At 36.8% G+C, this 24,431-nt stretch overlaps 1 long non-coding RNA gene across 1 annotated transcript; it reads left to right on the top strand.

The window, feature by feature from the left end:
- The first annotated feature begins 7,569 nt into the window (after positions 1-7,569).
- LOC118682623 (uncharacterized) lies at positions 7,570-24,097 on the top strand. The gene is made up of 5 exons (XR_004978448.2): positions 7,570-7,773; positions 23,069-23,153; positions 23,218-23,378; positions 23,444-23,546; positions 23,613-24,097. It is a non-coding gene; the product is annotated as an uncharacterized lncRNA (long non-coding RNA).
- The last annotated feature ends 334 nt before the right edge of the window (positions 24,098-24,431 follow it).

The following is a 24,431-nucleotide window of genomic DNA, read 5'->3' as shown; positions in this document are numbered from 1 at the left end:
CTTTGTAACACTCGTAATGTCGGGGATTTACAAAATATATATAATATGTCGATTTTGCTATGTTCGTTCTATTTTCACCAAAAATCTGCTCATTTATCGGAAGGATAAGGATAGGATTTCACAAAATTTTACATTGATCATTATCTAAAGCAATAATGCAATCACTGAAAAAATTATTTAGATCACATCACCATAGTATATAGCTGCCATACAAACTGAACGATCAGAATCAAGTTCTTGTAAGGAACCTTTTATACAAAAAAAAAAACATTTTTTATCTCATGTCGTTGGAAGTGAGATCGTAAATCCCGTCCTGAACTTTGACAGTTGAGAGTTGAGGTATGAAAACACGAAATTTAAATATATAGATGTGATGCATATTGGTATTAATTATACCCTGAACAGGGTATATTAATTTTGCCACGATAAATATAAATGATCACCGTGACGAGCTGAGTTGATTTAGCCATGTCCGTCTGTCTGTCCGTCCGTCTGTCCGTCCGTCTGTCCGTCCGTCTGTATATACGCGAACTCGTCCCTCAGTTTTTGAGATATCGATCTGAAATTTTGCACCTGTACTTTTTTCACAAAGAAGCTGCTCATTTGCCGGAACCGCCGATATCGGATCACTATAGCATATAGCTGCCATACAAACTGAACAATCGGAATCAAGTGCTTGTATGGAAAACTCTTTCATTTGACGAGGTATCTTCACGAAATTTGGCACGAATTGTTATTTAAGCCTGCCATATAAACTGAACAATCGGAATGAAGCGCTTGTATGGAAAACTCTTTAATTTGACGAGGTATCTTCACGAAATTTAGTTATTGCTTAAGGCAACAAATTATTCTCCACAGAAATTGGTCAGATCAGATCACTATATCATATAGCTGTCATACAAATTGAACGTTCGGAATCAAGTTCTTGTAAGAAGATAAATGTTGAGTATTTTAATTTAAATGCACAAAAGTTTATATAAGCTTTATAAGCAGGCTATTTGTAATAGTTGGTCGCGGATTCGGGGTAATCTGCGAGTGCAGAGGTGCAACCGAACGATTTACATGTTGCGATAGGCCATTAGGTATAAGGGTTAGCTGCGAATAATAAATAAGCAGTCCCAGACAGCCTTTAGTAGCTAGGAGGAAAGTCTCAGAAAATCGCTCATAAATTCTGGGTCCCAACGATCCCAATGTCGCTACTTGCGGGTGTTTTGGCGATATTCAATAACTGTTACCAATAATCTGTGCTTAAATTCATAACCAACCCCCACATGAGCTAAAAGGCTCATATCGTTGGCACAGCGTTGGAGGAGCTCCCAGTGAGCCAACGGTATCGTCCATATCGTCAAGGAAGTCTACTATTACTATTTTAGTTATTAGAGGACGGTATTTCCTACTAAGCTCCCGCTTTGTGCTTATAACTATTCCGAGATATCTACTACATCCAGTAAGAGTTAATTTCAACACGGATCAAACCGTCAAGATTGAAAAGTCACCAAGAGGAAGCGTGTATCAAGAGTCTAACAGCTTCAGCAGCCTGCACAACGGATTTTGAGACGCCAAATGCATGTAACGCTAACACGAGTTCTATAACAGAAACTACTGAGGCAATATGCTCCAGTGAGAGATACATAAAATGATGACGATGAATTTTAGTTTTCAATCTTTTATCAAAATAAAATCTATCCCTTTTTTATTTAAAGTGCAGTAGTCCATCTGGACTAAAGATATGTTGCATTTTGCAATCATGTGAAACCATCACCAGAGAAAGGTAAGAGAAATAGACTCTGTACGTATCTCTCGGAATAATGACAAGTACAGAATTGAGTTATTAAGACTATTGTACTAGATTTTATTTCTTCTTTTTATTCTTCAACATTGCCGAAACTCTTTTGGTTCTACAGATTTTTATACATACATAAAATAACGACGAAAGTAGGTAGTAGTAGTTTGTAACATTTTTTATTGTGCCGATGTATGACATATTTTGCGAGAGAAACTAATAGTGTTTGAAATACTAATAAGGAGGTAGATGAGGTCGGTTATAATTTGGTAGTACGAAGCTGCCTTCGAACGACTGTTGAATTTTTATATGAAGCTTTTTAAACAAGAAAATTTATTAATTTGCCGATGTTATTTAAACCGAATGCAGCTGTCTAATTGCACTTGATGAAACAATACTTTTTAAGATCCGACCAGCTGGTATACAAAACCTAGATATTAAAATATAATATAATTCTGTTCGAAAATGTAAAATAAATCTACTAAAAATTGTCAAATACAACTACTTTTTGAGCTTTTTTAGTTATGTTGATAATCATAATAAAATAATAAATAAAAATCCTTTCAAAAATTAAAAATTATTCGAAGATTATTATTATTTTGTAACTAATGATTATCTATAACATGTTATGTAGGGCAAGCTCTTAAAATTTTATTATTGGATCAGGTTAGGTTTACGGTGGATAGAATTGTATCATTTAACAACCTATTCTTGATAAAAAGAGGCGTAGTTATTTTTCGAGATAATGCTATATATATGGCAACAAGAAGATCTACCCGAAAATCTTTCAAGGACTTAAAATCTTATATTTTTAAATGCCCTAACAAATACCTAGATTCAAATTGAAATTGAAAATATCTTAGAGATTCTGTTGTTGCAGTAAATCTTGAATTATTTTTTTTTTATATCTTTGCACCTTATTAAAAAAAATTACTAGATTGGGTTTTAAGTCAATCCAAATATACAGGTTGCCAAAAGTTGGTTAAAAATGGAGGAGCAGGAGTGCAACCAATGTTAAGTGAAATGTAGTACGTTGGCGTAAATCACTGTCAGTTATTCTATATCCCGGCAGGAGCTTTTGATTCAAAGTCCATTATTTCCCAAAAAAAAGGTTTTATGGAGCTCTTCAGAACTAATTCTTTCAAATATTTAATTGTTTAAACATATTTTTAAAACTATCGCATTCAAAAATTCTAAAGATTGCTTTATGGTATACTTATAAATACATCTGTATGTCAAAAGATAAAAATTGTCTTTATTTGTAAAAACTTTAACTAAACTTGTTTAATAGACCGATTTGGAATAAAAAGCTACTTGGTATTATGTCAAAGATCGAGCTTAGTCGTTGTTAAACATTACGAAATTTCTTTAACTTTATTTTTTACATAATTTCTGCATATGCCTTTTGCCTATAGATAATAACACAAATATATGAAATCATTAATTTCACGAGTTTCTTACTTTATATTATATATAGAGCTGTAAAAATTCTGGAGCAAAAGCTCGCGAGAGCACGACATTAATAATATGGAATAAAAATATAAAATATTTTGATTTGCGTTGTTTATTTTTTGTTTTTGTACTGTTTTTTTTTTTTTTTGCAAATTATTAGATATGTAAACTAACTAAAAGTGGTTGTTTAATTGAGACCATATGTTTTCACGTACCTATATGAAACATTAATTAACATATGGTATTTTTCACGTCTAAATTTGATAATAACACAATTGCCTTAATTTGCTATCAACTTTATAACTGATAAAAGGCTGAATTTTTTTTATTTTTATCATATATACATATATTGGTTTTTGCGACCATTCTTCAATCACTCCACTTAACACTTTGATTATAAGGAAATACATTAATATTATCAGCTCCAAAAAGTAAGAATCTACTTATGCTTGAGGCACCTTTAAATGCTGCAATTACTTTGAAGCTTTGTAAAAATTCACTTTATTATAACACGAAACCGTTGTGTACTATTGAAATATGTTTTATTTTTTTTTTTAACCACATTAAGTAATAGGTTATGTTCTGCAAGAAGACGTGCGTTTTTTTTAATTTTCGGAATTCACTTTATATGTAACTTTTTCGCCTGACGCGTTCACGCATTTACGCATTTACGTTTTTTCACCTCTGTGATTTGGCACTTCTTTGCTCAACAGTAACTCCAAGCAGACCCGTCGGCACGTTCGGCTACCATTACCACCAACTTCAGTAGTACCCGTCAGCACAGCAACAGGGTGCACTTAACAAAGGCGAGCCATCCATGGTAGTCAAAGAACAAAATGAACGAGTCGAGTCACAGAGGCAGCGCCAGCATGGCAAGAGCGGCCAAAACTGCACGCATTACGCACCCACACCAATACCGATACCGAAACACACTAACGCAAGCCGTGGCAATGACAAGCGTGCAAGTTGCCAACCGGAGACGGAGACGGATCACACGTATATACCGTGTTTTCGAAGCCGCGTTCATTGAGAACTGATAAAAGATATCTAAGCGAATAGACACGAGACATTACAAATATGTTACCGTTATTAACAGACCAACAACAGTGCAAATAACAGTGGTAAACCAGCTGTGTGTACATTTGTACAATAGTGAGAGTAATGTTATTGTATTTGTTCATATACATACATATATGTACATATTTACAAATATAACAGAACCATATATTGAGTAACATTGACGTAGTAGAATTTTGTGGAAAATTTTATGAACTCTGCTTTGGTAGCAACAAATGGGAATACAATGAAATGGATAAGTAAGTACATACAGGTACACTATTGGAAGCCAAAATAAAGCGGAAAGGATCATATTCTTTCATTGAGAAATGTAAATGCCAAGAAACAAAAATAACTCTAGTACAAAAATGTTTCCTAACTCGCTAGCAAAGCGTGAAATAATGCAATAATCTCAATATTTTAAGTTGCAGAGTACGAAATTTTTGATATTATTGCAAATTAACTAGCACCTTTGCAGTAGCCGCTAAGCAAGCGTACACCAAAACTTTCATTATAGTTAGCATCCGGCTGGGAAAAATAGGCAACTGAATATCTATCCGCCATTTTTAATGTATTGCGTATTACTACCTTCGTTATAGTGCGCAAAAATGTCAAACTCAGGAAAATGCCAGACCAACAGAACCAGTGGCCCACGAATAGTTTGAATATCCTCATAAATGATTTTTCAGATTCATTTAGCCAATACCAACCAACTTTAGGAATTCTAACACAAAATAGAGCAATGCTGCCAATTACTTCAAGAAGCTTCTCAAAAATTTAAAATCAGGGATGTTTTTAGTGTTTTAAGTATACTGAAAGTAGTAGCCATTCGCAATACCAAATACTAACCGGCTAGTAAACCGGCAAACACACACCAACTACCTCATATAATGCGGGAGTAGATTAAATTGGAAATTTTTATATTTTTTTATGAAGAGCAATGTGGACCAATTTTTTACAAAAGTTGATTACTAAAACATCTGATATCAGCATCCACGAGTGTATGGCTAAAATGCGACAAACTAAATACAAGCATATGTTAAATGTAAATGTTACTAATTGTGTTGTCAGCAAGTTTTTCTTAAATATTAAGAATTACATTTTTCCCAATCACAGATTAGAAAAATTTCCACAAAAAATTTCAATACTTTTTTCGTATATTTCCCAAAAATTCAAGCGAAGCAACAGGCAATAAACACCAGGAGAGAGCTTTGGAAAGAGCCAGAGAGTAGTGTTAGTAAAATATTTCTAAAATTTCCTTCCAGCACATATATACATACAATTGTGTATGTATTTCCAACAAGCCTGCCGGAGCTTGATTGAACGGACCTGCTTATCAGTAACCAAGCAACGAGCAAGCTGACGTTGTTCGCACGCATTGTTGTCGGAAAATTGCTAAATACCTTTTCTGTCGGTATGCTAACTGTGAGTTTGGCGCAGCTTGCAGCCATCGATGCCCGAGCCGAGTATAATTTAATTACTACCCGGTATGCAACTCAATCGCAGCAGCTCTTTTGATGTCTCGTACACTAATAATAAGGATGTGAATTAAATTATTGGCGGTAATTAGTGGTCTAGTGCCTATAGCATGGTGCACTTTTGATTCTCAATATCATGTTCACTTATTTATATTTATTTCAGAGCCCATATGAACAAATTTTGACATTGCAGAAGGAAGCGCAACTTCATATGACATGTTAATTGTGAAGAAATATAATATATACTTTGAGATATCTCGATTAAAGAAAGTAAATGAAATAAAATATGTAGGGAGGAAACAGTGGTTTTGGCACCAATGTTTGACCCGCTGAACCAGTTTTTATTACATTTTATCAAAGAAAGAAGATCAACTCAACATAAGAAAAATAGTTTATTTTGTGCAGTTTTAGTCTGATATATTGTACATACTTGATGTATATATCGTTTAAAAATAATTTTTGGGCTGCAAAGCTAACAAAAAAGTCGACTTTTTTATATAGGGTCTAAGAACGATGTAATATTAAAATTAATTAAAACACTCAAGTTTTGTCAAAATGAATTCTGTTTTTTATGCAGATAATTTTATGTCATATATGATTTGAACAAAATGTTGGCGAAATGGCAACCACGCTATCTCCACCCGATCACGCCAACTATCGATGACTCGGTGCTGTTTTTCGGCTGGAATTTCGCTTATAGTGCGCTAAATGTTGTCTTCGAGCTTCTCGAGCGTTGCTGGTTGATTGGCGCAAACCTTAGATTTAACAAACCTCTAAAGAAAATAATCAAGATGCTTTAAATCGCATGATCTTGGCGACCATTTGACGGAGCCATTTCTCGAAATTAACGAGGCGCCAAACTTTTTCATTTCGAATGAAATAACGTCCGATAATGCCACTCCACAATTCGCACCAAAATGTCAGTTATTGGGGATGCCATTGCTTTTCCTAAACCACACGAGGACTTAACTCATCCCGATACCGGCAATTTTGTTTGTTGACGAAGCCATTACGCCAAAAATGGCTCTCATCTGAGAAGATGATTTTTCGATGAGCGTGAATTGTGAATAATCTCGTGAAATCTCATGAAATGACAAAGCTTACTAAACGCAATGACAAAATTCAACACAAATTCGTAAAAAAACATGGTCACCACTGCCTCACATCATCACTATTGGTAGACGCTGTAGAAGTAGTGGCTACTTTTAGGGGTAAGATTTCGGTGGGTGAAACTTGATCAGTGTCAGGCCAGTTAAAAATATTAGCAAACAGATTTCTAGTAAGAGTAAAGAGTAAAAACATTAGTCAAACAAAGTAACCCAATCTAACCGCTGTGTGACTGCGAAACCCTTCTGGATCAGAGTAAAATGTAGGCACTGTATCCAATATTCTGAGCCGAAAACAAAATTTACATTCTCAATTTTTTTTCGTGTGAAAAATGTCTGTTCTTTGAGCAAAATATTGGACACGTGTTTTTTATTTCGACTCAATATAAAAAATTTTGGAGTTATGCGTTACGAAGAAAAGTATTTCATTGCAAAAATAACTACTCGGCCTAAAGTTTACGATTTTTTCTCAACTATCCAATAAGAAATGCATTAAATTTGTTCGACTTTTTTACAAACAAAAGGTACATTTTATAAACAAATAATTGGTTTTTCTCAATTGGGAACAATTTTTATAATTATTTTTTTTTTTATTGAAATATGTGCATTAAGCTCTTCAAGTACAAAGTTTGGAAATTTGTCAAAATCACAGTTTTTTCTTTTCACTCAGAAATTTTCAAATCAGTAACTTAAGAGCCAAATTTTTGTTTCAATAAAAATAGTTCCAAATTCAAAAATAAAAATTTTTGTTTATAAAAATTTACCTTTTGTTGATAAAAAAAAGTCGAATATATTCAACATATACCTCATTGGAAAGCTGAGAAAAAATCGTAAACATTAGGCCGACTAGATATTTTTGTAAGGAAATGCTTTTCTTCGTATACGCAAATGTTAAAAGGTACTTTATATTTAATTATACATTTACACATACACAATTTATACATTTACACAAACTCGTATACCATATATAAGTAAATATACATATATGAGAAATATGCTTTTACGAATCCCATCCCCAAGTATTGATAGATGTTTAGTAAAACTAATTGATTATATTTATCAATTTAACGCACATGAGATGCTACGATTGAGACGCCCGCTAACATTCTATGTGCGCTATGTGTAATCTATTGTGTTAGTTGTCCTAAAAGTACAGAATTACTATGGACGCACATGCGAGTATTCAGTAAACATAATGATGTTACAGTCTGGCTGTGCTCAATCAATTCGCTTACAATCAAGCCGCTGGCTTCGGTAGGTTAATAGGATTATAGCAGCTCAGCTAGAGTACACGTCATACTATATATACTAGGTGTGTACTATATGCATATATACTTACATATTGCAATGTGTACATTTTGTAAGTATATTAAAATGTCCGAGAAGTGACGAAAATTTTTTACAAAACATGCATGTCACAAAAATATTTCGCGCTACTTCATTTATTGTAGCTATATTTACCATACATACATATGTACATACATAACACCTACATGTATCAATGGAAAGAAATAGTTTTGCTTGAAAAAAAATATTTCTCATCAAAATACCCTTTTTATACTTGAACTAAAATGGCTGTTAAATGAATTTTATATATTGTACAACAATTAAAATTTTTCTACGGTTATTTAAAATTAAACAAACAAAAATTATATATGTATACCAATAAGTACATACTAAAGTATCTCTCTACAGGTATATACACGAACAAGTCCCTCATTTTTTTAAAATATCTATCAGAAAAATTTGATAAAAGGACCTATCCCCAAGAAGTTGCTCATTTGTTGCAACCTCTACAGCATCAAGTCCTTGTGTGGAAAACTTTTTCACTTTACAAGAGGTTATCATCCATGGCAATGGTACAATATCCAAACACATTGTTGAGACCGGACTACTAAAACATATCCATAGCTGTCATACAAGCTAACCGATAAAAGTTTATTTCTTGTATGTACAACTTTTTTATTTGAAAACATGTCTTCACGAAATTGACAGTTTTAGAACTCGATGGTTAACAAGCAATAGTTTTTCTCGGCTCAAAAAATTCCGAGCGTTATGCAGTCATTCTAAACGAGTGAGAAAGAATCAAGCTAAGCTAAGCAAAGCATTGCCACTTCATGATATAGAGCTAGTCAGTAGCAGAGTTAGGGGAAGATATTAACCCAACGTTAGTCGTTACATGCTTACATAATAGCGTTTGTACCTTACCAATATGCAGTGTATATATGTAAAAACATATATTGGATAGTCTAGGAAAAGAACCAGGTAAAACCATTTTTGGTGTCCTCCCAAATTTAGCCTCCCTTATCTTTTATTCTTGAACTATAAGAATTTATTTCAAAGATAAATGCGGTCAATCGTCACATTACATTTCTTTGTCGCTCAGTATGTATGTTTCTTCGCTTCTGACACATGTCCGGCAGCGCCAACAGCGTGTAGCGCAAGTCGCTCAAACAACAAGTGCTTGCGTTGCAGTTTCAGTTAGACATGGCTTATTTGATATTGATTTAGATAAACTATAATCAGTTTAAAATTTTTATAAAATAAGTCATTTGTATAGAATTTAAAACATTTACAACTCTCTTAAACATGATCAGATGGGTAATTACTACTTTTGGTAAATACAGATCTCTGAGAAGATAGCACTTGCAAGTCAGAAAATACGCGTTTTTTGTGAATTTTATTTAAGATGCATTTTATTTAATACATAAATAAACAGTAAGGAGAAGCTAATTTCGGGTGTAGCCAAACATTTTATACTCTTACAACGTGCCTCAAAGGCACTTTTTATGCAATGTTTTATCGAAATATATTCATTGGTGCTTGATTTGTGCACTGGAAAGTAAAAGAATCATATGGAAATTAAATTGTGCTATGGGAAGTAGGCGTGGTTGTAGTCCGATTTCGCCTATTTTCGCAATAGGACACAGGAACATCAATATTATGTTTTATACCGAATTTGGTTGAAACTGGTTTTGATCACACCCAAAAGGTAAGCGTTGCCCCGCACATCGTCCAATTTTGGCACCGGCTCTTATAAAACCCTCCTGTATCATCCTGGGTGTAAAATTTAATGCCTCTGGCGCATATAGTTATTGATTTATCGCACTTTAAATAGTTTTTAACGAAACCGTTATATGGGGAGAGGACGGGGTTATAATCCCATTTCATCCATTTTCACACTGTCGGTAAGGGCTCTAATAGGATTTGTCCTAAGCGAATTTGGTTATTGTAGCTAGCGGGTGGGGCCACGCTTATTTTTTTTTAATTTTTAATTCATATGTGCTCCTTTGCTACTGCGATTCCCTGTGCCAAATTACACTTATATATCTTAATTTAGTGCTTAGTTATGGCAACTTAAAAGTTTTAGTTTAATGGCGGTTTGTTGGCGTGGCAGTGGTCTAATTACGCTCATCTACGACCCGTCCTCAGTTTTTTTACTCAAGTTATCGCTTGCATAGACAGACGCACAAATGGACAGACAGTCATCCGGATTATAGCATATAATACTCTTAACTACCGAATATGTCGGTCAGAGTGTAAGTTATTTAATATATCATTTCCAGAGTATAATAGTTTTGATCACATAAAGATTGTTTGTATTCCCTAAACCTAATCGATATGGATATGGAGCTATATTGTCTGAGTTACTACTGTCTTAGCTGTCTGTCCGTCCGTCTGTCCGTGCAAGCAATCACTTGTTCCTTGGCACCCAAAGGAGGTTGGTATTGCAGATGGGCGTAATTGGACCATTACCACGCCCACGAAATTTCAATAAATAAAAACCTATAAATAAATAAAAATTTATACTGCTTAGATCGGCCAAGATGTGAGTTATCTTAAAAATAAGCGCATTCTTTCAATAACAGTGTATTTGTATACCATCTTGCAATATAGGTATTGCTACAAAATATAATAGTAGTGTTCGTACATGGGCGGAAACGGACCATGGGCGTGACCTTGCCCTCTAATAGGTTTAATGTACATATCTCTCAAACCATTCAAGCTACAATAACCAAATCCGACAATTCAAGTCTTATAAGAACCTCTACCGATAGTGTGAAAATAGATAATATCGGATTATAACCCCGCCCTCTTCCCATTTAACGGTTTTTTTTTTAAACTAATTAAAGCGCAATAAATCAATAACCAAATGCGCTAGAGACATTAAATTGTGACAATCCTATGTCACTTTGTGAAAATAGGCGGGCTCGGACTACAATCACGCCTACTTCCCATATAGTACAATTTTCAATTCCATATGATTTTTTCACTTTCCCGTACATAAATCAAGCACCAATGAATATATTCGAATAAAACTTTGTATTAAATAGTGACTTTGAGGTATTCTTGCACGTTGTAAGAGTATAAAATGTTCGGTGGCACCCGAACTTACCTTTCTTTACTTGTTCTGGCTAATATGGATGAAATCAGGTAAAAGCTTGCCCTATCTCCATTAAACTAACATTAGGGTGTTCAATCATCCGGTTGCCTTTACTCCTTATATATTAGTGATGCTGATGATGATGAAGATTTTTCTGTTAAGTATATGCAGTAATACCGAAAATAGATAAGGTCACCTTTCTCTCCCATAAACCTAATTTAATATTTTCAAGCTCCTGTATTGGTGAATATGTAAGATATCTTTGCAAAATCAACCGAACTTATAATATTCGATATACAATAGCTTAATTCCGAAAATATGTGAAATTTATGTACGCATTACCTGACTCGCATATATTACATATTATATAACGATTTTCGTTATGCTAATAAACCTAACGCCGATTATGTCGGTCTGTGAATGAGTTATTTATTTATAATATTGGTTGAAAATATGTAATCGAGCAATCTAGAACGTTAAAGTCAAGACCTTTTTCTGCCCTAAAATATTTCTGACTTTCCACTTGACTTGAATGGAATTGTTTTAGACCTTGGACTAAACCTCATATCCCTAATAAGAAAGTGATAATTTACGGAAAGCTTTAATTTTTTTATTCCATTTGAAGAAAAGTGCTGCAGAGTTGCATCGAATGCGTGTCGAGGCATATGGTGATCATATATGCTCTATCAAAAGCAACATGCAAAACATGGTTTCAACAGTTCAGAGATAATGCTTTTGATGTGAGAAACGTGGAAGATCACTAAAAAAGTTTGAAGACGCCGAACTGCAAGCAATATAGGATCAAGATTATACTTTGAGTCAAAAGCAAATGGCAGGAATGTTAAATGTTGCACTAAAACATTTTCAGACCGTTTGAAAGTTATGGGAAAGATCCAAAAGTGTTGAAAATGGGTGCCACATGAATTTAATGAAATGCAAATGGAAAACCAAAAAAATACTTATAAAAGTATACTTCAAAGACACGAAAGAAAATCAGTTTTTTATCAAATCGTCACTGGCGATTAAAAATGGATTTATTTTAAGAGTCCTAAACGGAGAAAATCAATCTGAACAATGCATTGATCGAAAAACGACCAGAATGGGCCAGAAGACACGGCAAAATAATACTGCTACATGACAATGCACCTGCAAACAGAGGAAAATCGGTTCACGATACACTCAAAGTAATTGGCTGGGAGATCCTACCCCACCCGCCGTATACACCAGACTTGCACTTTCCAATTACCATTTGGTTTCATCGAACGATTGGCTGAGCAGCACTTCGATTCCTACGCAGAAGGCGAAAATTGGTTCAAACGACGAACATTATATTGGCGTGGTATCCACAAAATGCCAGAAAGGTGGCCAAAATGTGTAAAAAGCAATGGATTATTCCTACCATTAATCATTTCCAAAGAGAATTTATGGAATTGTAGTAATGGCGCAACTTCTGGCAATGAAAAATGTACATTAAAATCACCCGTAAGAATTACCGGTGGTTCACAAATCTGCGCGTTTTGATAATGGCAATAAAGCTTTTCCGATGAATAATTTGATTTCCCTCCTTTGCATTTGGTGATAGATAAAAAGCTTTTAGAATTAATTTCTTACTATTTGGGGTAGAATTTGCACACTTCTGCACATAAGTCCCAAATTGTTGCTGATGTTGATATTGTGACATCAGTCACACTTCAATAAGGAGCTTTTATTCGCAAATGAGGAGTAACAACGTAATATCTGTCCTTTGCATTACGATGGGCAACACCTCCCAACAAATTCAAAATTTGGTACTTGTACATCGCTCATAAACCTTTCTGATAACATCAAAATATTCGTATTTTAGAAGGCTCGATCGATAAAATCATTGGCGTGTGACAATTAAATAATAATATGTTTTAGTAACGTACCTTCACATAACCTCGACTGCTCAGCGTCCCCTGAACGTCCTTTTCACTCGTTTTACTTACATATATTCAACGACGACAATATTTACATACACACGTTCTTATGGGCACAGTTATTTAGACAGCACACAACGACGATGGCACGACACGACAGCGAAATTTTCTTGGTCGGCATATGTCGTCTTGAAGCCAGCTTCTTGAACATTTTGAAGACGTCAGCTACATATCAAACAGCTGATGTACACAATTTCGTTGTTGCCGTAGTAAAAAGTAAAACCTTTTACGTGAATGAAATTTAAATATTTTGTACAAAGTGAAATTTTTTGTGCAAAAACTAAGTAAATTGGTCGATTTATGTCATGATGATCATGACATATTAAGCGACACTACGAAATCTTATCACCCCTATTGAAAAACCCAATTTTTATAAGTAGGGACGGCGCAAACACCATTCTCTGCTACCAAAAACTACACCCACGAGTTATTCGCATTACGGATTATCGCACACAAGCAGCCTTACAACTTATTTAAAATAGTTGAGAATTACACAGTAACAAGATATTAACGAAAATTATAGTGGTGATTCGGAATGCTTCTTGCTTTGCGCGCTGAACGAGTTTGAAAGAATGCGCTTGATAATTTTGCTGGTATGTATGAATGTACAGTGGCGAGCAAAACCGTTCGGATGTGCGCCACTTTTGCATTCTAAGAGCTGTAAAATTGTGTATGACAGCTCAGATGTTAGGTGTAGTGAAAATAAATCTATTATTTTTCCTACAGATGGTTGGCAAAAATCCCCCACTGAACCCTCCCCGACTGGACGGTGCCGACTGGTAATAGATACCACAGATTCACGACACAAGCGGGGACGAGCTGGTAACAGTCCGCCCCTGCCGTAGACGTGAGGAATCTAGCTAAGGTTAGACTTCTTATCTGTGTGTTCGATGTTCCTCAATAGCACAGCATACAGATAAGGAGCCTTAACAAAAACAACAAATAACGAAAACTAAAAATCGGAGAGAGCCCGGATCTCCAGGAAAAAAGCCGGAGGGAGCGAGTTGCTCCCATAAAAGAGCAGCGTTTGGAGCGAGCTCAACAAACACGAAGAGGACAGGAGCGAAGCTTGGTCCAGAAGACAAGGCAAGCACTAGAAAAGGGGCAGAAGCTAAAGCTGGCCCACAGAAAGTGGTAGCGCCGGAGGCAGCCAGACCCAAACCCTGCGGCCAAAACACGGCTGAGAAAGGGGGAGGGAGGGGGAGGGAGGAGATGCCAAAGGGGCTGCTGCCGGAAGTGCATCCGCCAGGGAGTGGCCTGCATTTAGCATGCAGGACCCGTCAAAGGCAAAATATGCGGAGAGACGACGCGCCGCATACTTACTAAGGTTGGTAGAGCTAAAGCCGCCAACGAAAGAGAAGCTAACGAAGGAGCTCCAAGCATCGATTGACTGCGCGAGAGCAGTCATACCCAACTTCAAGTTGGAGCCGCTGAAGAGGCAAAGCCGTCAGCTAAGAGACCGAAGAGCAAGGGTGTAACGCCCGCAAAATCATTTGCAGAAGTGGCCCGGAACCGAATTATCATTGGCGTTCTGGATGAGGGAGATCCCGAAGGAAGAATCCGCAGAGCACAATGGAAATGGGTGCAGGCTGCGCTGACAAATGTGGCGCTGGAAGTGCTATTAAGCAATCCGGGTCCGCCACCGTCATGCGCACCGCAGCCGGACCAAATTATGCAGCTCATAAGAGCCTGCAACCCGAGCCTACCCACGAAAGGGTGGAAGTATGTCAAGACATTTGAGGACAGCGTAGCAGAATCTGGCGTGGAGACCAAAAGGGCCACGGACGCCTTACAAGTCGGACGCCGATGCTGCAGACCATCTGGCATCGGGGAAAGAGATATACGAAGTAGAGGAAGATCCTATGGAGTCCTCGAGCGACGCGGAAAGTATGGAGCAAGGTGAGTGTTCTTCTACCGGGTCTGAGCTTGCGGCCAGACTCTCAAGCTTGTATACTGAGAAAGAGCTTTTAAGCGACTCTCAGGAAGATGCAGATATAACAATAGTTAATGCGTCTTCTACAAATTAATCTCCATCATAGCAAACTAGCTTCAGCAGCCCTAATTAACCGCGTAGCAATGGAACAGCCTGAATTTGTCCTCATTCAGGAGCCATGGGTTAATGGAGGGCGTATTTGCGGACTGAGGACGCCGAACTATAAGTTGCTGATGGCTAACTGTGAAGGTAAACTCAGAGCCTGCATAATGGCAAAGAAAAACCTTAATGTTTTTATATTACATAATTACAGCAACAACGACACAGCAGCAGTAAGCTGAGAAACGGGCTCAAGCAGTTACCGGCTAGTGTCGTGTTATATGCCGTATGAGCAGGAGCTGGTGCCACCTCTGATGGTAAAAGAGGTGGTACGGGATAGCGAGGCATCCAAGTGCATGACGATACTTGGATGCGACTCAAATGCACATCACACAATCTGGGGCAGCACAGATGTAAACGACAGAGGTGAGTGTCTCTTTAATTACCTACTAGGTACTAAGTTACTGGTGTGTAATAAGGGAAGCACGCCAACATTTATTACAAGAAACCGACAAGAAGTGCTGGATATCACACTTGTGTCGGAAGAACTAATTGACATGGTAACCCAATGAAGGGTTCTCGAAGAACATTCCTTTTCGGATCACCGATATATCGAATGTACAATAGAGGAAAGGGCCGATAGAGGCATTAACTTTAGGAATCACAGGAGAACGAACTGGCAGGTGCACATGCAAGAGCTAGAGAAACGCATCCCTATGATTCTACCGTTTCAGCCCAATAGCAAGGAGGATCTAGATATCCTCGTTAATCGACTCACGGAATCGTGCCGGCGAGCACTAGAAGTGGCTTGTCCAATAACACGAAGCAGGGGTAGAATAAGGCCCCCTGGTGGTCTCTAGAACTTAAAAAGCTACAGAAAGAATGCAGAAAGCAGTTCAATTTAGCTAAGCAATCCCAAGGCGAGTCAGACTGGGATTATTATTACAACCTCCTTAGGTCATACAAAAAGGAAGTTAGGAGAGCAAAAAGAAATTCATGGAAATCGTTTTGCAATGATATCGAGAACACGGCGGAAGCGTCTCGACTTAGGAAAATAATGGCACAATCGGTGCATAGTATCGGTTATCTTCAAAAGCCAGACCAAAGTTGGACGGTATCCAGTGAAGAGTGCTTGGGGCTACTAATGGATACACACTTCCCAGGCAGCTCTGAGACCCATACTTCAGAATATACTCAAGACAGTGGAGCAGAAATGAGCCCCACTCTTATAAACATAGTGTCAGAAAGCAACGTACGCTGGGCAATAAACAGCTTTAAGCCCTTCAAGTCGCCGGGATCAGACGGTATATTCCGGGCTCAATTGCAGCAGTCGCAGAATTACATAATTGCCATTCTTAAGGGGGCGCTGCAATTAAACTATATCCCTTCGCTTTGGAGGAAAGTCAAGGTAATATATTATACATACCAAAGGCAGGCAAAAGCTCGCATACAAGTCCAAAGGACTTCAGGCCAATTAGCCTCTCCTCTTTCCTTCTAAAAATCCTGGAAAGACTAATAGTATTACATATAAGAAATAAACTGAAACCAGAAAAGTTGGCTGGTTCGCAGCATGCGTATTCTAAAGGAAAATCCACAGAAACAGCACTAAGCTCTGTGGTGGCGGAGATTGAAAAATCTCTGGAAGTCAAAGAATACACTCTATTTGCCTTCTTAGACATAGAAGGAGCCTTCAATAATATCCAGCCTAGGGCCATACTGAGTGTGCTTAAGGATCTGGACATCTCTGAACCTCTCAGGAAATTAATTGAACAGATGCTCACGAGCAGGTCAATAATTTCAACGATGGGAGCGTCAACGATGTGCAGATCTGTCCAAAGAGGTACACCTCAAGGAGGCGTGTTATCCCCACTTCTCTGGGTCCTGACAATGAATAAGTTGCTGATGGATCTAGAAAAGAAGGGGGAACATGTTGTGGCCTACGCTGACGATGTGGCAGTATCGGTCAGAGGCAAATTCCCGAATACTCTCGCAAACCTTATGCAAACGATATTGGACGATATAAATCGCTCTGCAGTATCGTGCGGATTAAATTTAAATGCTGGTAAGACAGAGCTCGTATTGTTCACCAGAAAACATAATGCTCCAGAAGTTACGGCGCCAATAATAAATGGTTGCAGACTAACAATTGGAGATAAGGCAAGCTACCTGGGACTAATCTTAGACAGTAAGCTTTCATGGAAACAAAACTTGGATGCTAGGGTGAAGAAGGCAGCCACAGCACTCTACACCTGTAAAAGGATGGTGGGCCCCAAATGGGGACTTACACCTCGGGTAACTTATTGGCTCTATACAGCAGTTGTCAGACCAATCATGACATACGGTATATTGGTATAGTGGCCAATAATGGAAAAGAAATACGCGGTAAAGCGTATGGAAAGCATACAGAGAGCAGCCAGTCTTAGTGGAGCTCTTAGAACAACGCCAAGCCAGGCTCTTAACGTCATTCTACATTTACTGCCAACAGACCTGTTCTGTAAACAAGTGGCAGCAAAGTCAGCTCTTAGACTGAGGGAATCCTCCCAACTAGTCGCATGCAACAAGGGGCATTCAAGGATACTCAGTATATTCCCGTTCCTACCCAAAACCACGGATTTCCACAATCCAATAGAACGGAAGCTACATTCGGTCCACAATATTGCCTTCCCCACAAGAGAGAAGTGAAAAAGGGGCGAGGTGGACAGGAATACAGGAAGTAGCATCCACACGGATGGATCCAAACTGGATCATCGAGTGGAAGGTGGTGTCTTTTGCGCAACATTAAACACCAACATCGCCTTCCGTTTGCCAGACCACTGCAGTGTCTTCCAGGCGGAGATCACAGCAATAAAAGAAAGCCTAGTGGTATTGACAAAAAGTGTGCTCACAACAAGGAGCATATATGTAAGTATATATACACGGATTAGCCAAGCGGCCTTGAAATCACTCAAGTCTCTAATGGTTTCATCCAAGCTAGTGAAAGATTGTCTTGATCTATTAGAGAATCTGACATCCTACTTCACAATAAACCTGCAATGGGTTCCAGGCCATAGCGATATTCCTGGTAACTGCGAAGCAGGTGAACTAGCCAGAACAGGCACCACTTTGCAACTAACCCCTGAAAAAGAGGGTATCTTTATGCCTCTGGCAATTTGCAAACACTTAATCAGCGAACATGCTATAAATATAACTGAGTCTCAGTGGAGACAATCAATAACCTGCACAACGAGCAGACTAACGTGGCAGGAATGGAGCGTGAGTCGCACAAACCGACTACTAAAATTTAAAAGGAATGATATAAGAACTCTGATATTAGTACTAACAGGTCACTGCCTAATTGGTAGACATGCAAGTAGGCTAGGTGTACCATACAACGACTATTGTAGAGGCTGTCAAGAAGTAGAGGAAGAGGAGACTGTAAAGCATCTTCTATGCGAATCTATATAGGAAAAGAATCGCAACTATCGGTCATGGATTCCTTGACGACGTATCAGAAGTTGCTAATATAAAATTATTTGTACTGATCAACTTCATCAGGAGCACAGGTTGGTTCAGAGAGGAGACGATAGAGTGAGGGAACATTAATCCTGGTGGTATCACAATGGGCCTCCTATAGGCCTAGGTGCGTTATTGGACAGCCACTCTACCTACCTACCTACCTTTCCTACAGTTGGCGTTATTTCTCTGTCAGATGGCATTAGAAAGATGACATTTCGTACTAAAAAAGATTTTCTGACAGTTTTGTGATTGATTGATTCAGTTTTGTTTGAGCGCGAGTCAAAGATCGACACTAACAAGGAGAATTTAGCTATATTTTACAGTTTTTCTCCGATAAGTGCGAAAACGCAAGCCAGGCGGCTGAAAATGTGAAAAACATTCATGGTCCTGATACTGTAACAGCCAATCATACGCAATTTTGGTTTCGTCGATTCCGTTCCGGTAATTTCGATGTCAAAGATGCATTACGCTCTGGAAGACCAATTATTGAAAAAATCGATCAAATAATGGAAATCGACGAGTTCAAAAATCGATTACAATTGTCCAGGACCTACCCATTGCACAAAAAACCGTTTTAAACCATTTGAATAAAGTTGGATACGAAAATAATAATTAAAGCATTCGATTTCATGAAACAAAATGGATTACTTTTTACTTAATTACGCTTAATATTATCAAATAGGTTTATTTATTTATTGTAAAATAAAATAAAATAATATTTTATATAAATTTTCATTTACAAAAAAAAAAGACATACAACAAAAACTGAAATAAACTCATTAAGTGCAGTTTTGCTCGTAAAAAGTAAATGGCCTAAAATTACATTATTTATTATTTGGTCCAAAGACCTTTGTGTTAAATTACATTTTTTATACGTCTCGTCAACTAAATTTTCTATTATTTCCTTAGGTATGCTTTTATATTCGATTGTACTCTCTTCCATAGCTCATCCGTGATACTCGGCGCTGTTCGGTATATGCACAATCTCCTCTTTACAATAGCCCACAAGTTTTCAACCGGTTTAAGGTCGAAACTTCGTGCTGGCTATTGGATGAGTTGAAATCGTTGACATTGGCGCCAGCGAGTACCGATTTTGGCGGTGTGTTTCATATCGTTATCCTGTTGAAAAACGATATTTTCCTTACCACTTAGCTTTTGAATCAACCATTTGGTATACGGGGGTTGAGTTTATACCGAATCTTGAGGTATCGTCTCTCTTGCTCGTATTGCGGACAATGGAACAACGTATGCTCTACATTCTCAATTGTCTCGCAACCACAATTATCGCATATATAATAATTTCCGTGTTGAAAGCGTTTCAAATATGCTTGGAAACAGTCATGCCCTGTGAGAATTTGAGTTAAATAAAAGTATTGGGAATCAGTCGAAACGTCCGACGTCCTTTTAGACTGATTTCCCATCGTCTTTGCCAACTCTCCACCGTCTCTGCTCGAGCATTTCCTTTACCGGTTCTGAGTGGTTAGTCCATGACTGACTTTTTAGTCTCTTTGGCTAAGAGATCTAATGGGTGTAAGCCCGCAATTACAAGGGCAGCATCTTCTGACACTGTATAAAAAGCTGAACATACTCTGAGTGGGCAAGTGGCATAAAAGGAAAAAGTCACGTCAATAAGATTTGGTTTCGAGTGCCCATATCTCGGCGCCATATAGAGGACGGACTTCAGGTATTAAGCATCATTTGGGTTGAAGCTCTACATGTTTTCGAAAATTTTTCGCAAGTGTAGGCTAAGTGTTCTTTAAAGAAAAGTCTTGATCAAGAACAATTCCTAAGTATTAAAGTGCTGGTTGTGTAGTTATACAAGTACTAACACCTTTTATACTGAATGTAGCAGTCTTTCGAGTTTTTCTGACTAATTGAAGATATTGTTACATATTTTGATTTTGATTTGTAAATGATCCTTGTGGTACACCACCGGCGAATTCATATTCCTTATAGCCATAGCATATGCAGAATTCTTTCATTAAAGTAACTTACGATTATTTTGTAAACTTTTTGGGCAGTCATAATGCTATACCAAGATGCTGGGTTAAAAGTATTTTTAACGTCGAGTGTTACGACCTTGCAATATTGCATTGTGCCGCCCTTCCTTGCTTTTCTGAATCCAAATTGATTCTGGGATAAGTCGCCAGCGTCATCGATTGCTTTGTTTATGCGTTGGTGTATAATTCGCCCAAGGATTTTTCCAGCGGAGTCCAACATGTACATTGGCTGGAAATGGGAGAGGTCTGTTGAAGACTTGTTTGGTTTTAGCAGTAATATTAGATGCTGCCTTTTCCATAGCTTAGCGAAGTTACCTTCTATAATGCATGTGTCATACATAATTCGGAAGGGGTCTGTGTTCTAAGTAATCGCTGTTTTCAGCGCTATATTAGGGATTCCATCTGAACCTGGGAGGCAAATACTTGTAGCAACTATAGATATTAACATCACTAATTGTTGCTCGAACAAAGCCATTTAAAGGTTAAGGGTTTTCCTGCTGCGGAGAGTTGTATTTCCATATAGCCGTTTTATTCCTAGAATTGCCCGACCAGTTGGCACCTTCAACGATTTTATAGCTTCACTGAGTAAAGCCACACCGATCTGCCACTCAAGAATTGACTGTTTTAATAGGTCATGTACTGATTGACAGTGGTTTAGGTTAAGTTATAAACACTTCATATTCATTTTTGTGTCTGTGCCGCTTTCTTGTATATCGAGCATCTGACTCCCAATGTATGTATGTAAATATGTATGTATGGATGTATGTACATTAAATCTTGAATGCATCTTAATTTTAGTAGAGACCGCTTTTGGCTATTGAAAATTGCTAAAAACTAGAACCTTACATCTTAGAACTTAGCTGCAATTTCGTAAAGAATGTGGCAACTTTTTGCACTCAATTTATAAATTTTACAATACAAGAATTTTCATACTTTTTTGCATGCACTGCATGTGGCGTCTTACTAATGTACAATGGTCCACATAAATATTTCGCACAACACCTTTTACACATAAGTTGTACATTTGTAGTGTATTTCTTACGATCTCATACTTGTTTTTATATGAAAAAAATAGAGAAAAGAATAAGCAACAACACCCATATCTATGAAATAAATTACATTGAGTTTTTAGAGCTCATAATGTTTGGAAAGGATAATTTAGTCGACGTATTGCTAGAAAATAACTTGAAACAGATAGCTGCAAAGATTTAGTAATGGTTCTAGAAGGTACATAGCTAAAATAATGGAATATATATTGCCTATAGATGACAAAATGAACAGGTAGATTTATTTGGCCATTCTTAAAATAAGTGTACATTCCAATTATAAAAAATATATGTATACAGAAAAACCGGGGATTGTTCCAACATGACATTGACCTAATTGTGCTGTTAAAATGCGGATCATTTCCAATATAAACCAACATAAACCCGATAGGTAATATATGAATCTACCTCAAGGATAAAGTTTGGGAATATGAAATTTCAAAAAGTTCTTTAAAGGCCTTTGACCGCGAAACTTTGTTGAAGCTGGTAAAAGCTTAGAGGCTGATTGCAGTTACCAGGGATACCAATTTGTACAATACAGTGTATTAATGATGCCTCAAAAGCAACAGTATACATACGTACTCGTATATGGTATGCTTGAAAAAGTATCATTTAATTTTTATACAATTAAAGAAATAAATAACTGTTTACACACCTTTTTTTATCAGAACTAGTTGTATATTAAGCCCCGCCTTACGGTATTATTTTGTATTTATTATTACTGGGGTTGTAATGTTGTCCGAGATTAGATGCTTTGGCACGAATACTCGTATGTCTATGGTAAGTGCATGCACTCGCAACAATGTCGACGCAGCGTCGACAATTCCGCAAAACTTATTTCGTTTTTAATTAAAAGACAGAAATTGCTCAACGCCAAGTACTTAGAGAGTAAATAATACAGAGGAAATCCATTTCCCATCGGACAAACACCAACAATTCATATACAAACCAACTAAGGGCGACAAATATTTCTTGGAGAAAATAAAAATGGGGAAGGTAAAGCAAAGGGCTACTTAGTGAAGTAAGAAGAGGGACGTTAAATACTTACAATGATGAATGTGTTTGGTTTAAACAGTATGTACAAAAGTATTTTTCAACCAATCAAAATTTCACGTAGAATATTATTTATTTAACAGAAAGATAATTATAAATAATTATATAACAGTTTAAAAGCACTATTAACGAAGGCTATCAGCCTTTCAAGTAGAACAAATATTAAATAAGCTATGAACTTTTTCTTCACTCATCAAACTCAAATATCGCCGGGAACTGTTGTAGAAGCTATGAATTCAATGACATTTAGGAGACGAACAATTTAACTACATAAATGCACTTTCAAATGCATTTCGAGTTTTAAAACCAGGTGTAGTATATATACAAAATTATATAAAAATGATTTCTCTGTACACTCACAAATGACATTACAGAAATATAATTAGAGCCAAGAGGCGACCAGCCTCTTTAGAAACCAAACTGATTTTTAGAACCAAAACTGCTGATACTAGTGGGAGCCAAGTCCGGTAGGAATGAACTTCGTATCTAAATTAATGAGCTACAGAATACATGAAGTTCTTTGCAGAGCAATCTGGTACGTATTAAATCATATAGATTAGCTGTATTTGTATAGCTCCTAACTTATATTTCAAATTTAAGTTTTAATTCCAATCAAACAGAAACGCGGAAGTCATTATAGTTGATGTACGGGAGGATCATATGGACATATTTCATTAATTTTTAGCACCATTGCGCCATGTTTGTAAGACAAGAAATTTACTTAATGCCACTAAAACATTTCAGATATAAACCAATTTATTCGGTATAGAATGAAAGAGAGGGATGAAAATCGTTAAGGATATGGAGGTTAAAATAGAGTATATGTACGGATCTTATTATTTTTTTTACGTCAAGTCACATTTTAGTCAGATACAGTAACCGATGTACATGATATAAAGTTGAAAATGCATCTATTGGGTATAACTTGGAAACTGTGGACTGATTTCTACCTAATTTTATTAAGATATTATCCACGTAATTGTTTATATACCCGCCTATGTTAACTATTTACAAAACAAAAAAAAGAACAAAAGTCATTGTAGAATGATGGTGCTGCGGTAAACAGCCGATTTCACTAATTTCTCAGCAGAAAAATATGCCAGTACATTAAAATATTTTAAAATTGACAAATTTTTCCGGTACAAAGTTACCCTTAGGCACTGAGAGAAACATATTCGGTATCTGGGGCTTTGAAAAGGTATAGCCTAATTTCAGCCCCTTTGTTATGCGAGTTAGTCGGCCCCACTACGTCGCTTACTCCATCACTCATTCTGACTGAACAATTGAACTGAAACAATTGAAATTAATTAATAATTAAAAGTATCGTTTTCCGTACGTAATTGACAGTATCCTTTGTTCAGATTTCTAACTTTGAATACTTATCTAATAAAAGCAAAACAGATAATTAGAATAAGTATGATAAGACAAGAATTTCGAATTTTTTATACACTTTTGTTATCAAGTCAAATTTACTGTTTCGCTACAGGTAATTTATCGTAAACATTTAAATTATTTTATTTACTTACAGTGAATTCGTATCGTACCCACTAGTGATGTTATTTTATAAAATTATTCACGAATCCACTGA

This window comes from Bactrocera oleae, chromosome 5 (assembly GCF_042242935.1).
Source record: "Bactrocera oleae isolate idBacOlea1 chromosome 5, idBacOlea1, whole genome shotgun sequence".
Taxonomy (NCBI): Eukaryota; Metazoa; Arthropoda; class Insecta; order Diptera; family Tephritidae; genus Bactrocera; species Bactrocera oleae.
This window is presented reverse-complemented; position numbering and strand designations above follow the sequence as displayed.